This window comes from Sipha flava, unplaced genomic scaffold (assembly GCF_003268045.1).
Source record: "Sipha flava isolate LNK unplaced genomic scaffold, YSA_version1 84_pilon_pilon, whole genome shotgun sequence".
Classification (NCBI taxonomy): domain Eukaryota; kingdom Metazoa; phylum Arthropoda; class Insecta; order Hemiptera; family Aphididae; genus Sipha; species Sipha flava.
The window spans coordinates 1,371,258-1,388,635 of record NW_020273626.1 but is presented as its reverse complement, the minus strand read 5'-3'; the positions used below and the strand labels follow the sequence as shown (position 1 = coordinate 1,388,635).

Below are 17,378 nucleotides of genomic sequence, written 5' to 3'. Positions count from 1 at the left end.
AAAAAAATTAATAAAGCAAATTAAAATAAAAACACTACATATAAAATACTATTTAAATAAAATGGGTTGTTTAGTTTTAATCAATAATTTAAAATAAATAAATTTCTATAGACAGTTGAAAATGACCAGTTGATTGATGATCCATCCCCAGCTCCAATTCCTCAAAGTATACTATCAACTTCTACATCGCTATCTATAACACCACAGACAGATATTAATAATCCTGATCAACCTATTACTTGTAAAAGGAAACAGACTGCAATCGCCTCAATTGTGCCCAAAAAAATTATATTTGATATTCAAAAAAAGATTGACGAGGGTCTTCTTAAACTCTTTACTAAAGATTTTCAGCCTTTCAAGGTAGTAGATGATGAAGGTTTTAAAAATTTTGTTAAGCTTTTAAATCCCTCATATAAAATACCCGATCGCTACACAATATCAAAAGTTCAAGTACCTGCGTTGCACCAAAAAAGTGTTAATGAGACAAAGGAACTCATTAACAATGAATAATTAAGTGGTTGTTTAACGACAGATTGTTGGACATCACGAAATAATATTGCATTCATTTCTATAACATTCCATTTTATTGATATTCAATTTGTTTTAAGGTCTGTATTATTAGGATGCTATGAGTTTTCTAAAAGCCATACAGGCCTTAATTTAAGTGACACGATTCAAGAAACATTAGATAAATGGGACATGGATAAAAGTAAAATAATTTTGGCAGTATCAGATAAAGCTAATAATATAAAATTTGCATTGAATTTATTACAAGTAAAGAGTTTAGAATGTTTTGCTTATACACTTAACCTAATTGTCCAAGATGCATTAAAGTTACAATTGTGTTTAACTGACAAAATAAAATGTATTGTTACTCACTTCCGAAAAAGCAGTAGAGCTAATCACAAACTCAATGTGTACCAAACAAGCAATGGATCTAAAGTACCAAAGAAGTTATTGCAAGACATAAGTACACGGTGGAATTCAACATATTGTATGTTAGATCGTTTTGTTGAATTGGAGGATGCGATTAGAGGTACCCTAGGATTATTAGATAACCCTCCTAATGGGCTTACTACTGATGAATGGGCAATTCTTAAAGAGCTAATTCAAGTGCTACGTCCTTTTGAGGAAGCTACTAAAGCGGTTAGTGGCAGCAAGTATATGACCACTTCTATTATTATATTAATTGCTCAAGGGCTTAAAATGTTTGTGAGCAGATGATTAAAAAAATTTTTAAAATAGAAGTAATAAATGTTTTACAAGAGTTACTAAATAACATGAAACATAGCGACAGATGGGGTACGATGGGAAATAGTAAGTTGTTGGTTCGGTGTACATTTCTAGATCCTCGATTGAAAGCGATTACACTATCATCTTCAATGCAGCAGTCAACAAAAAATGATATAATAGAGTTAACTGTTGCAGTTATTTCTCAAAGTCGACTTTCTAATGTTGCCATTTAAAATAATCCTGATTCCATACCAGAACCAGTTGATGAAAACATTGGAAATGATAATATTTTGTCAATCTGGAAAAAAATTGATTCAAAAGTAGCACAGTTGCAACCTACAAGCACAGTTACTTCTAGAGCAATTATTGAAGTACAGCGATGTTTAGAAAACTCAATTATTAATAGAAACAGTGATACTCTTAAGTGGTGGTGTGATAATAAACATAACTATCCTTACCTGAGTCAATTGGCAAGAAAAATGTTATGTGCTCTTGGAACATCCGTGCCGCGCGAAAGAGTATTTTCTAAGGCTGGACTACTCCTAAATGATCGGCGCTGTAATCTAAGCAGTAAAAAAGCAGAAATGTTACTTTTCCTTAACCAAAACACATAATTTATTAGAATTGTATTCTCATTGTTAAAATTATTATTATATTTGTTAATTTTTATTAATATTAATCAGCGGTTCTTAACCATAGAGTCGCGACCCAATTTTGGGTCGCCAATAATTTTAAATGGGTCGGATAAAAATTTAAAACGTTAGTATAATTTTTTTATTTTTAAGTCTTATAAATAATAAATGAAACCTTATGTACGTTGGTTATCATGGAGAAAAATTTTAACGTGATTTTTTGAATTAAGAACTGAAATAGAAGTATTTTTAAGAGAAAAAAATTCACTGTTATCCATCCATTTTCAAGTTATAATTTGGTTGACAAAAGTTGCGTATCTATCAGATATTTTTTCGTTATTAAATGAGTTAAATTTGAGTATGAAAAGGCCATTAACTGATATTTTTACATGTTGTAATAAAGATATTTACTACAGTCAAAACCAAATCAAGAAACAAGCTTGCTGTCGAACCCACGATGCGTATTTCACTTACCAACTCCATAGAAGAACTCTAAATTGATTCATTGGTAAAGCAACATCAAAACCAAGGAAGTCATTAAATTAAAAATTATTTAAAAAACCATACAATATTATTAAAAGAAATGTTTATTTTTAAATATAATGTAATTAATATTATGAATTGTTATGAATACAAGTAATATGAGTAAAAAATGTTATTCAATCAAGAGTACCAAATAGTTATTTTTTATTCCACCATTGAATATTATTTATGAAAAGGTCGCAGGAAAAATTTGGTAAATATCTTGGGTCGCCACTACACAAAGGTTAAGAACCGATGATATTAATCACATTACAGAATTTCAAAATAAAGTACCTACCTTGTGGCTTGTATTATAAATGGTATCATAAAACTATGAAAGCATGGCAGCATGCCGTTCCTTTCCTATCAGCAGCTATCTTATGTTATAATGTTATCACTTATCACTCTTAATATAAAATCTGATGACAATATTCAATATCAAATAGCAACAGCAATAGCAGTTCTTGATTTCTTATGACTATAATCATATGCTATTTACACTGCTACTGCTATTTCTTACCATAACTACTGCTATAGCTGCTACTGCTATTTTTCATATTATATTGAGTGTTCTAACTTCTTATTTAATAGCAGCTATAAAACAGTGTAGGAAACTAGGAAAACATAAAAACCAAAATTCAAAATTTAGCAATCACTGCTATTGTTGACACTGAATAGCAGTCTGCGATTGCTATGGTAAAATAGCAGTGCTATTATAACTGCTACTGCTATTTCTTACCATCAATACTCTCTGTTCGTGTTCGTCGTCGTGTGCACACCAACTGTGTCATTCAAGTGTTCATTCGTTGGTCTACAGCCATTTTCGTCAAACCACGTTTTCTGTGTTTTCGTGTCTTTCATATCGGCTGTCTGGTAAGTGTCGTTCTGCACAATTAGTATTGCCTTAATTTATAGTCACCGTGTTTTAGGATGGTTACTTACCAACAGCTATGGTGGTTTTCACGTGGTTTTCATTCGTATTGTCTTCGTCTGCGCTGTAGACCTTCTATCTTCGTTGGTGACTGTGCTTGGGTGGTCACACGTACTAAGTCTGTGACTTATTTTCATCTATACACTGCTGGTGTGTCGTCGTAGACAATTGTCTATTTACAAGGTTGGTGCGGTCGCGTGGATGCAATCAATTTTTGAGTTAATTTATCAATTTTTGGGTCATTTTTTGTAGTTTTTGTACAATGTGGTGCATTTTTCTCAAATTTTAAAGTTTAGAGTAAGTGTTAAACCCAAGTTTGAAAAAAAAATGAATAATTAATAATTTTATATAATGCTTAAAATGTAAATGTATACTATTGTTTATTAATATTATGATTTATAATTCATAATTTAAATTACTATTACACCCATTTTCACACATATATCTCTAATAAAAAATATTATTTATAATTCAATTTTTTTCACTTACCTACTTAATTAGTTTTTTAGATCATTTTTAAGGTAATTGTTTGAAGTTTTAGGGCATTTTTGTAATTTTTTAGGGAATTTTTATGTGTTTTTTAGGTCATCAACATCTTAACTCTAATAATAACCAACTATTATTAATTAATAAAATCATGTTTATTAAATATTTTTATTTGCAAGCAAAATTAATTAATCATTATATTATTTCTATTTTTTTTTTTTTAATAATTTTATTATTATTACAGCATATAATACTTATAATATAAATATGGCTTTTGTCCTGCAAATTCGTAAATAAAATACAGGTATTATTAAATAAAAAAAAATTAAGTTTTCCGTTTTCATAGGGCCCCTTAAATGAGTGAGGCCCTACGACGGGCATCTACTCCGTCTAACGGGTGATCTGGCACTGTATTTATATTGTTTTCTTTTGTGTATGGATTTTTGTCGTCAATACATTGTTTGCTTATTGCGGACCAATCGGACAACCGAAATATACGTACAAGTAAATTATATGTTATTTTTATGTGTGTGTCACAGTCGTTGTCGTACCGCCGCAAGCCTTAGATATTTTCGTGTTCTCATATATGCATATATGAAATATTAACTTGTAATAATTAATATAGTGAACAGTTTTTATAGTATCTGTATTTGTTTACCTAATTTGTTAAAGTTTCTTACATTATTTAGGTAAAACTACCAAATGGTCTGACTATATTTATTTAGTGGAGCTGATTTTATTTAACCTAACAAAAATATAGTTGGAATAGCTCAATTTATTTGGTAAATATTTTTTTCCGTGGCCAAAGTTAATAAGTATTTCGCACGGTCACAATTAGCTAATACATAATTGCACTTCGAACAATTCATGCTGTGTAAATAAGATGACGAAACGAATAAAACTGAAAATGGTTAGTCTGAATGCAAGTAATTTTAGTGTAGATTAATGTTTGCTTCGAACATGTCACGCTGATTGCATAGACGATGTCACTTTCTGGTTGACACATTTATTGAAACCATCGTATTCATAAAAATAAAAATTAAGTCCCTATTAAATTTGAGCTTTTCGCATCACATTACGTTTTTCTTTGAAAATTGAGAATAATATAATAAAATATATCTTTCATGCGGGTAAATAACGTCGAATCGGTAATAACAAAACGTACAAACGCTGTTTTTGAAACGATATTATTTAAGAAATAGTTATAATAATAACTTATTTATATATAATAATTTATTTTGCATGAAAACTTTCACAACTATTTGTGGTACAATTTGTAGCTGATAACTTATCCCAAATATTTGGAGGAAATAATGTGTCTTGCTCAATATATGTTTTTAAGATATAATAATAAAAAATATATACAGACAATTTAATTTATTAGTTGTATTGTCATTAAATTATCAATAAAACAATTAAATGTCTTTTCTGATTTAAAAAACGCTTAACTGAATACACATTTAAGATAGTAATTTATATCATTATTGGAGCTTTTTATACGCCTTCGATAATCCAAGTTATTAAATTGTTCGCTACTAATTGTGTGCTAAGAGAAATCTGCAACCCTTAATCATAGAATCTGGCCAAACGCACTTTACAATCGTATGAATTGCTACCTCAAAATCGACAACAATTTTGGTAGGCTGAAGTTGAAGTACAATAGCTAAAAAACTTAAAGGTTTTCAGTTAAAGTACAATAACTCACAATATACTAGAAAGCATTAGTGTTTCTACTGTTATATTGGGTAATATCAAAAAAAACATTGGTATATATCATATAATCTATTACAAAGTCCATGAATAGTGAAAAGTTGTAAAAAGTATTTCGGACAACTATTAAACGTCCCATTCGTATACACTCTTGTAATACCACACAAAGCTATCAAACTCGTATCACAGTAGTAAAGTGGTAGTAGTAAAAAAAAAAAAAAAAAACACTTATTTAGAAAACACTTCTTACGTTGTGCATCATCAACCAACATTTTGTGGAAACGACTCCGACTAAAAGCATATTACAATACATTATTCGGTGACAGCTGTCCGAATACGTCATTGTGGGAAAACTTGAATTGGGTAATTACGATAATAGTAATATAAAATACCACCGTAGACCTAATTCAAGTTTTATTAAATAACATTACATCAAAGCCGGGTAAGTTTTTTTTTTTTTTTTGAAAGACGCGAGGAGTGGTTAGTGTTTACCAAAAGTTTCACGTAGTGTACAACACAAAGCATTACATTCGGTGACACTGAATGCAGACGGCGTTTCATTGAGATAATTTAACTTTTTCTTAGCTCGGAAATTGGATTATGTAATGAATTTGTAGTGTTAAAATGGATTCGGATTAAGGAGCAAAAATCTTGGGTGGTGTAAAAATAAATCTTAAACATTATTTAAAAAATTAAATTGCTCTATTTGTTTCGCAACATGTATTGTTCAACACGCTTTGCCGTTGGAATAAGCCGGATAAATGATTGACGGAGAATATAGAATATGAAAATAATTACGTATAAGTGATTTGACCGTTATGTTTGTTGTCTGTTGGGCCTTTGTTTCAATTTAGTGGTCCATCAAAAGACTACGCAGATCGTCTATACAATAAGATATATTATATATTAATTGTAAATGTTTAAAATATATGTACGTTAAGATATGTTGAAGAGATTAAATAAATTAATAAGTATTATTGTAAATTAAAGAAAAAAGTTTTTCTTGCTTTATTGGTCATCACATTTAACACCTCAGATATTGGCTACGGTTTCAACAGGCAAGGATCAGAGAGGTAATATCATTTAATTTATAATATAATAGTTAATGAATAATTGATTTAAAGACATATAATAACCCACAGTTAATTAATGTTCAATTTAATTCATTACATTATAGTAAATTATATTGAGTTCAAAATTTTGAGAATAAAATATTATATTTTAATGATAACATCAAATCAATTTTTCTCGGCTTCTTAGCCATTTCATTCAATACTTTATTTGGCGTGATGACGATATTTCGGTGATAACTCAATAGTTCCAATCCATTGAAACGATCCTGTTTAACAAACAGTTGAATAAAATGAAATCAGAATTAATTTATTGTTAATACATTCATTTATTTTTTATTTTTTATTCAGCCAAAACAATTATAATTAAATAATTACATTAAAATAAATTATATACATACCTCTTTCATACTGTTTCTGAGGTAGGTTTTTATTCTTTTTAAGCTAGAAAAAGATCTTTTTGGCGTTGAAGTAGAAACAGGGAGATAACACAAAAACAACACAAAATTTTTAGTAACATAAATATATTTGGGAATATGATAGGGTCACAACGCCTGATGACATCCAATGCATTAAAAGGCAGCATTTCATCATTGTTTGTTACTAGCCCTTTAAGTTTTTGTTTCCAAATTTATAACTTTTATCAATTATCATTTATCACAATGCACCACGATGTAGATATTATCGATTTTATCTACATTATACAATGCACTTCAAACACTATTATTCACCTGGAGCATAATAATTACTACACTAATATATTAAGTATTTATTCATTTATATATAAAAAAAAAAGTTTAATAAATAAACATTTTAAATTTTAGAATAAACTAGAATTGTTCTACTTTGTTTAAGGAGGGGGTTTTAACCCCTAAATCCCCCCTTAGCTACGGCCCTGCTTCACGTTAAATGAAAATTATTATAAGCCATTCTATCACATCCTATCATATAATAAAATAATGGTATATTTATGTTATGTGCGGTTTTATGTTACATTACCGTGAACCGTACCTGTCTGTAAGCTTAATATAACGTTAGATTATATGTTCTTTATGTTATATTGTTTCAACATGTTATATGACAAAAAAGTGTTTTTAAAAATACATTAAATTTTGTATAAATATATAATATCATTTTGAAATTTCATATTTTAAAATACATTTTTATAATAATGAATTATATACTATATTCAAATAGTATATTTTTTGCGTTTTTCAATAAAATTAGTCATATTTTACCCAATTTTCCTCTCCTGGAATCCTTTTTTCAAAAATGTTTAATAAATAATTATGAAAAACAGCAAAATCTAACTATATTAATATAACACGTGTCTGTAGTACCATCCATTATGCGATAATTCCCAGAATTCAACGAAGTCAACCAAAATGATATGGAAAAATATGAATTATATAAAGAATACTTACTTGAGTATTTTATACAATGCCAAAGCCTTCATTATGTTTACGTTTAATAAGATCGGAAACAAATTATTATACAATACTCAGGAAGGTGTATTTTTAATATGTGACGACAATGATGGTTATTGTTAATTGTGTACAACGTCGGTATAGCATTTAAGTATTTTATATGGAATGTTGTTTAACATAAGCGCGTATTATCATAACGGTTACTAATAAGGAACGATTGAGATGTCTTTAATTTCATAGTATTACAATTTGTACAAAGATACAGCCTTTAAATTATGTTTCTCTAAGTGTCTCATGATAATTGTGCAGAAACGTCATTAGCATCAGTCGAAATTTCAAAAAATAAAATATATAATAATATCTCTTAGTACTTCAATATAATGCAATTTTTTTGTCAAATCAAATAGACGACAAAATATTAAACTGCATTAATTTACCATTCAATTACCTTAAATAAAACTACTCGTATACGCGCCAAGGAAATGTACTGAAGTACGACGATGTTTCTGCAAAAAAACACATTATTATTGAGGATAAACTAACAATCTGTTGAGAATTTGGATATGGCTCCATTAAGTGCACTCATTCAAAATGAAAAAGCAAATTAAAATATATTTGCTCGTCAAATATAATCGACCGTATAGTTTTAAATGTCATTCTTGTACTATAACGAACATACTGTTTTTATATAATTAATAATAATTATGTAGTAATTAAAATTGATTGACAAATAGTAAGTTTTCTATAGTAATATTCGGGTAATACATTTTATACTGAATTAATGATTTGGTGTTCTGTAATATGGTACCTATCCTATAGATCAGTGGTCGCCAACCGGTGGTCCGCGAAAAAATTTAGACGGTCCGCAAAAAAATTTAAACGTTACTTACAGAATCATTTGTCGTTATTTCTTCAAAATATAAAACCCTAGACATGTTATTATGTGGATAATAGATCCATTTTCAGTAAACAATTAAAATAACAAGTTAAATATGATCGAAAAAAAAATTACCTCATCGATTTATTTAACGGTATTTATGTTAAAACCTATTTTAAGCTAAAATTGGTCCATAGAATTTAGAGTATGTATTTAGTGGTCCGTGAGGTCCAAAAGGTTGGCGACCGCTGCTATAGATTGCCTACAGGCACGCAATTGCACCTACCAAACGTTATTTAAAACGTCTAAATAACGAACCTTCAATTTTATTTTCGATCAATTCACAGAACACCGTTAGATGGTTTTAATTATAATTTAAGAACAAACATTTTTGTGATTATTAATTTATGATTATTAATACTGTTGTCGTTTCGTAAGTATCTTCGTTTGTTTTTGTTTTACTTGGAACGTTTAAATATCTGTACATTTACATTGTAAAATACGCATAATTAAATAAGTTTATTTAAGCTTATTGTATTAAAGAAATAAGCTTATTGAGTATTTAAGTTTTTGTAAATAATTTTATTTACTATATTTATGTTATGTATTCATCTGTATCTACATGGTTCTGTGCAAAATATATAATTATAATTTTTAACGAAGTTGAGTTTATACTCATCTATCAGAACCATGACGTACACATTTCAGGACGAAGAAATCAAAGTGAATAGCCAAGATAATTATTTTATTTTTTAAATTATATCAGGATTTGAGACTATGATGATATTTATTTATTTTTTAAATACTCAATTATTTGTTAACGACCATATTTTAACGATGTCGATGAAATAAAATAACCTATATTTTTATAAATATTCACTATACTGTCTAAATGTGTACGGTTATTTTTCTACGTGGCAGAAAGTGGTTACCATGAGAAATTTATAAAAATTATAAACTATAGTATTTTATTAGACGATATTAAAGTAATAAAAAAAAAAAAAAAAAAAAAAGGTAAATGATTGTTATACATTTTACTACGAGAAAATTATTATTTTTTCAACTTAATTATTATTAATTCAATTCGTTATTATGCTTTTAATAAATTAGTAGATTAGACTAGCGAAAATATAGCGTAAAGTAACTAAAATTAAAAAGTTATCATACGAAATAATAGTTTATAAACGTAGAGATGGCCTTATGGAAGGTGGTTATAATATTTTTAAATAATAATGTTTACCTATTATGAGAATAAAGTCGCTACTAAACAAATAGTGGGACATATAAATAAACAAATAGTTTAAATGTAGAAATAAACAAATAAAAGCTTAGCCTGAATTATTGTTCGGTGCAAACCATTTGCGCCCATCACTTTTTTTAAAACGCATTTATGCCCGAAATATTTTTAATAAAAAATGAACTCACCAATTCTCGCAAATAACTCGCAAAATATTGTGAAGATCTCAAGTTAATCCGCGAAAAAGGGTGGGCCAACATCACGTACGTAATTTTATATCTCAAAAACAACATACTAGCATAGAACAACAACAATAATAGTAAGTACGGGCCATGCTATCAAAAGGTCAGTGATGTAAATTATATATACATATTGTATAATATTGTATTATACAGGCGTATTATACTTCATGTATAAAAAAGTAAAATACAAGTGGTATAAAAAAAAAAATCAGTGATAATTGATAAGTGGTAGATAACAGTGCTAAGTGATAACAGTGCTAAGTGATAACAGTAATAAAACGACGGAGTACGGCCTCACAAGTAACATGGTTATTGGTGGGTAGTTGCCGGTTGGCATCGATCATAGAAAAAAATTTATAATGAATAAGTATCATTGTCCATTATAAAGAACTATTCTAGCCATAGACGATAGACTTAAGTTCCATGATTCTAGTCGAAATATTTGTAAATTGTAGTGATACGTGCTATAAGTGTTAAGTCATAAACTCAAGTTATAAGTCATAATCTTAGATAGTAGACCACACTATAATATTATACTAAATTCTATTAATTCTATTTAATTACCTACAGGTTATAAGTTACATTAAATTGAAGTTTCTAAACGTTAGTTACTGTTTCTTTTTACTATGGGTTGACCTAATAATGTCTAATATTATTGATCTTACATCCTTATTACACTCCAGCAGTTATATATTTAACAATTATGTAAACACCATAATATTTTTGTAAAATACTGTATAATACACGTATTATACAATTAAAAAATAAAATACGGTATTTTTACATCTCTGCACATGGTATAAATATATAATTATATAATTTAGCAATAAGCATAAAAATGTTTTAATTGAATCTAAAATTTTACTATGAGCCCGAGCCAAGGGAGCACCTCCCTATGTAAGCCACTGCTATGGTTATTTTCTAAAAAATGATTAGAAATATTTTAATTAACAGCAATTTATTACAATTACATTTAAGCTTATATATACCAGAATTTAAAAAAAAGGGTGGGTAATTTTTCGTGAAGTTTTTAGTTCTATTATTTATATGGTTGATTAAATTATTATAAGTTTTTTAAACAATTTTTAAATTTTAGCGAGGAATGCATTAGTTTTACAGTGATGTTTTATTTGTTTTTCTTGCCCGAGATCAAACTTGTGAGTAGTGTACACATTAAAAGTTTCAAATTGTGTAACTAACAAAGTAGAACATTTCTAATTGGGAATACTTTTTAACATGGAAATCCTACTAAATTAATTCAACATTATACTGAAATGTTCATCTACTATATAATTATTATATATAATATAATTATATATTTTAGGAGTGTATCAAGTTCGGCTATGCGGACAAATATATTAAAAACTAAAATAAAAAACATTGTACCTAATACCAAATGGACTAAACTGACTTCAATGCCCACACAACAGTAAAATATTTTCCAAATATAAAAAAATATTTTCAGAAAAATGATTTAATTGCCAAAATATGTTTAGATCATTGTTAAAAAGTTGCATAAATAATTAGAAAATATTTTAGCAATATTTTTTGTCCAGGAATTTCACATTTTAAAAATAATTTAAAACAAGATTTATAAAATCTTTTCACTAGTCAAATTAAAACAGACTAACTATAAAAACCAAACAAACCACCAACTCGTACTGAACTTGCCAAACACCGTAGAGGTAAAAGTGTGACAATTTTAATATATTATACATAATAATTTTTAAAATAAAATAGTTTAATATTAAGAATACTTCCATAAAACAATTATTCATATTTTCAATTAATTCAACCACACTAGAAGTTTTTGAGTTTTTATAAAAAATTGTAAGCATCAATATAGTTTATTCGAGTCTCGAGAAGCCATATGACTATAAATTTAATCAATGAGTAAGCAGAAAAAAGTTTAGATTAAATACAGTTGAAATCGCATTTAATCCAAATTTTTACATGAATATTTTCAACATAATATTTTTTAAAAGTTGCCCAGTTATTTAGATAAAAATATTTTTATGACAATATCATTTTAATATTTTAATAATATTTTCGAATAAATATTGTTTTATTAACCATAAGAAAATATTTTGAGAATATTATAATTTTCCAAATGCTGTGTGGGTGTGTGAAACTCGATGGATTGAAAACTACGTCGGAATTCAGATATTTGTTGAAAATTTCCAACCGATTGTTGAAAAGTTGAAACTTAGGAAAATTTACAATTAGTTCATGACATGAATATATCATCAAAAGCACTTAAATTTTATTGAGCTATAGTTACTAGTGAATTAAATATACTTACATAAAAGACTCTGTTTTCAATGACACTTCCACAGAGTAACATTTTACAATCAATTAGTTGTGACTTAGCAGAAACTGTACAACATATCGAAATAATACATTTCATGAAATTTTTGAAAAATTTGAACTACTTTTAAAATCCATTGATGACGGAAAAAATATGAAAATTTCTAGAATAATAGCTCGTTAACAAAACCGTGTGAATATTGCTACTAATTATCCGAAAACATATTTTCGTATAGCTATTTCAATAGCATTTTTTGATGAATTTATAAGACAATTGAAAGAACTTCACTAACTTCACTATACATTTTACTTTCCAATAAATGCACTGATTCTGAATGCAAGTACAGCCGCGTACTGAGTCCATTTTCCCTACCGGGAAACTGGATATAATTAGGGCTCACTTAATATAAATACCAATGGAAATGAGTCTTATGTATACTTATCTATAACAATAATCAGGTTATCTACCCATTTCTTATATAAAACTATAAAATAACCATAAATCTAAATAATAAACCAAATCTACATTTTGATTTAAGTTCTATGAAAATAAATATACACACAACAATATTAAAATAATTATTTTTATTTAAGTGATCTTGAATAAATTATAAATTAAATATTAAAACAAAATTTGAATACGTCGTATTAATTATATAATATGAATAGTACTTGTATGTTCTTAAAAATAGTTCAATACAAATAAAATAAAGCTAAATGGAGCCAAAAATGTATAACATTTCATCAATTGAGAACGGCTAGGCCGATTTGGCTCACAATTTTTTAATTGTTCATAATTGCCAGGAGATGGTTTTTACGAAAAAAAAAATGTTGGAAAAGTGCTATTGTTTAATAAATCATAGTTTAATTTAATAATTTTTGACCCAATCGATTACTGAGTAATTGAAAATGAATTATTAAATAAAACTATTAAAAACTATTTAAAACTATTAATTTTATTTTTGATAGTAAATGACGGGTATTGCATAAATATTAAACAAAAAGATCCCGCAACAGATGCCAAAACAAATTAGAATGTTAGTTCGAAAAATTATTATGCATATCGGTTGATGATTAGATGCGATCAGGACAAAGTTATTCTACGATATCATGAGATTTGTCAACAATTCATGGTCAAAATGTATGTAAAGATAGATAGCAAACGATTTCGATACTTGCGATTCAATCAAAAAAAGCTGCGTGCAGAAGATTCTCAGAACAATTGTTAGATATTGGAGATGAAAAAGTTACTACAGATGAAATGGGATGTATAAAATTACCGATCGATTTCTGCACAATCATTTATTCACAAGATGCTCTCGTTGACCACCATATATTTCCCAATGTACACAAACAATACACAAATCATGAGTGGCTGGCAGAAAGAGAAATTTTAGTAGCAAAAAATGTGGACGTCAACAAATTGAATCTCAAAATACAACATTTATTACCAGGAGACTTGGTTTCATACAAATCTATAAATATAGTTTGCGATACTACTGAAGCTGTAAATTATCCAACAAAGTTTTTAAACTCATTGGATTTACCAGGCATGCCACCGCATAATTCACAATTGAAGGTTTGATCTCCGGTTATTTTGCTTCGTAATTTGACCCACCACGGTTGTACAACGGCACGCGATAAGTCGTTAAAAATTAATGAAAAATGCTATCGAAGCCATCATTTTAAATGGCAAATTCAGAGGTGAAAATATATTATTATCGCGAATCCCTATTATACCCACAGATGTGTCAATACTATTTAAATGCCTTTGATTTCCAATTTGATTGGCATTTGCAATGACTCAAGTTAGTTCACACGTTACTTGAATAAGAGGAATTGTTAAAAGAAACTTGTAAACTCCAAAAAACCCATTATACTCTAAAGCAGAAGTGGCGAACCTATGGCATGCTGATCAAATTTTAATGGCACGCACAAAAAATTTAAATTATTATAAATTGTACAAAAAAAAAAAAATATATATACTATTTATAAAATGTTGGTTGTAAGAAATTCAATTAAAAAATTATATATGTTTTAAAAATGACAATATTCCTTATGCTTTCATATTTTTCGTCAATATTAATTTGTGAAAGCTCATTCGTCATAACAAATTTAATTTAATTTAATTACTTGTAAAAAGGAAAGAAATGTTTTGACCAATGAAACAATTGTTGCTTGTGTTTTACTCAAATTTAATAAAAATAATATAATAAATCTGTAATTTTATTTTTATTCTTAGAAAATATAATATACTTTAAACACGTTAGCAATTTTCAAAACTTAAATAGAAAAAATTTGGCAGTTGAACCAAAAAAGATTCGCCACCCCTGTTCTAGAGAATACATATTGAACTCATAAATAACATTTGTTATGTGTAATAAACATGAATAATTAATTAATTTAATTATTAAATATTTTTCTTTTACACATTATATGACTATCATTTTCCTGAGAATATTCAAAATTATCGTTGATAATTATTAGGTAATCCAAGTAATTTATAAATAACTTTATTATAAAAAAATACAGTCAGATTACACCATTACTCGCATATCGCTTTATCATGTTTAGTGTTCTTATTATAATTCATTAGAATTATCAATAACAATTATTTGTTTTCGATGAATATAATATTTATGTTACGGGTAGAGTAAGAAAATCGGGTAATGTACACATCATCCGGGTAATGTGAACATTACCCATGCCCATTGGATAAAGTAAACATATTTGTAAAACATTTATTTTGTAGGTACATCAACCAGGTAATTTTTATATTATCTATCTTTGAGTGGATAAAGTGTTTTCATAAAATAAAATACGACAAATATGAACCGTAGATAATATTAATAAAATACGATAAAATATAAATTGTACCTACATGATGATAAATCGTGTGCATTGATATTGTATATTAATTTTAAAATACATACGGTGCTATTGGTTTTCAAGTTCACTTGTTCGGTTTATTAATGTTTGATCATTTAGTTTTTAAAAAAAAAAACCTTGTCGTCATAAAAATAGAAATTATATGAAAATTATAATAAATAAATTAATGAAAAGAATGGAAATTCGGTAAATTTAAAGGAATCAAAATATTATAACATATTATCTGAAATAAGAAACGTGAATAAAAACAAATAAATCATAATAAAACTTTAATAAATATTTTATAAGTGTCGGTTACAAAAAAATCTTTTTGTGAAATAGCTAATGCACGATTTTTTTCGATGGTCAAAGTTTTAAAAAATGTTTGCGTGAAAATAATCATTTAACAAATATATGTACGATTAAATGTAAATCTGGAGATATTTTGCAACTCAAAATGCCTTAAAGTGTTCCAATAAATAACTTTATTTAATTTTTTAACATTTTTTATTATAAAATAATAACTTAATAATACATATTTTAGGTACTTAATAATTTTTTTTTCGAATTAAACTTATAGCACACTGGATAATGTACACATTATCCATATGAATAAGGAGTACTTTACCCGGGTATTGTGTAAACTACCCATTTTTGAACTTTACCCGTAGCATATACATATTATCATTGATTATAAATACTATTATATTTATAATCAATGATATTATGTATAAGTATAAATTAGTTAAATATGATTAAAACTAGTAGTTATACTAGTTATAGCTAGTAGTTATACGAGTAGTATACTAAAAATTGTATTATCAGTTAATAACCAACGAAATTTATTATTTGTCCTTTATGTAATTTTCTCTTTTCAATTATTCTATTAAAATTGTTAAAAATAATAAAATTACTAAATTTAACTGAAACTACAGGTACTTATTCGGTAAGGGGCTCAGGTCTTAAAATTTTTGAGAGGGCCTACCAGGATGGGCGGTCCTGGTTTGCGCATAAATACCAAAAAGAAAACTAGTTTGCGCACAAAAGTACCTTAAAATAAATAAATATAAGGCACATAATGTCTACTATGACAACTTTAAGCTATTTTAAGAAATGTATTATCTAATGTGGTACGTAAGTATATTTTTCTTCCCACTTTACAGATATATTACAATATAAATATTATAATATTATTATTATATAATTTTTTATATTATTATTATTATTATTATATATTATTATTATTATTATTATTATTATTATTATTATTATTATGAAGTTAAGAAATTTAGAGTTCGTATTATAAACCATTTCCCAAATTAATAGTATAAACTTAAGTTTAATCATTATTTTAAAATTTAGCAATACAAGTTTTAAATGTAAATTTCATTAATAAATATAAGTACTACAATAATGTATTTATACTATAATAATGATTACCACAAACTACCGCTTTTCCCGATTGTTTAACTAATATGATGGCATATACCCTACTTTATAATAAAATATCCACACAAAATTAAAACTTACATAATATTAACAATTTATTATAATTCATTAACTTTAAAGAAGTAACACGTAAGAATGTTATATTATTACGTTTACATAAAAATTATACTTATAAAATAAAACAAACATAAGCACCAAAATAAAATTCGCCAAGGGCTCCATGGAGGATAGTTACGGCACTGGTCGTGGTGCTCATCGTTCTGGTTCCTAGTTTGTCCGTCATCGTGTGTTCGTGTGTTTTTTCTTGTTTGCAGCCGTCTTGTTCACACCACTTTTTTTTTCTTGTAGTATTTGAGTCAAGTTTAGCTGTGCTACCGTAAGGCCAGC

General features: G+C 27.2%; 1 pseudogene; it reads right to left on the bottom strand.

Annotated features, from left to right (window-relative positions):
* Nucleotides 1-6,149: 6,149 nt before the first annotated feature.
* Nucleotides 6,150-7,194, bottom strand: LOC112693308 (annotated as a pseudogene).
* Between the last annotated feature and the right edge of the window lie 10,184 nt (nt 7,195-17,378).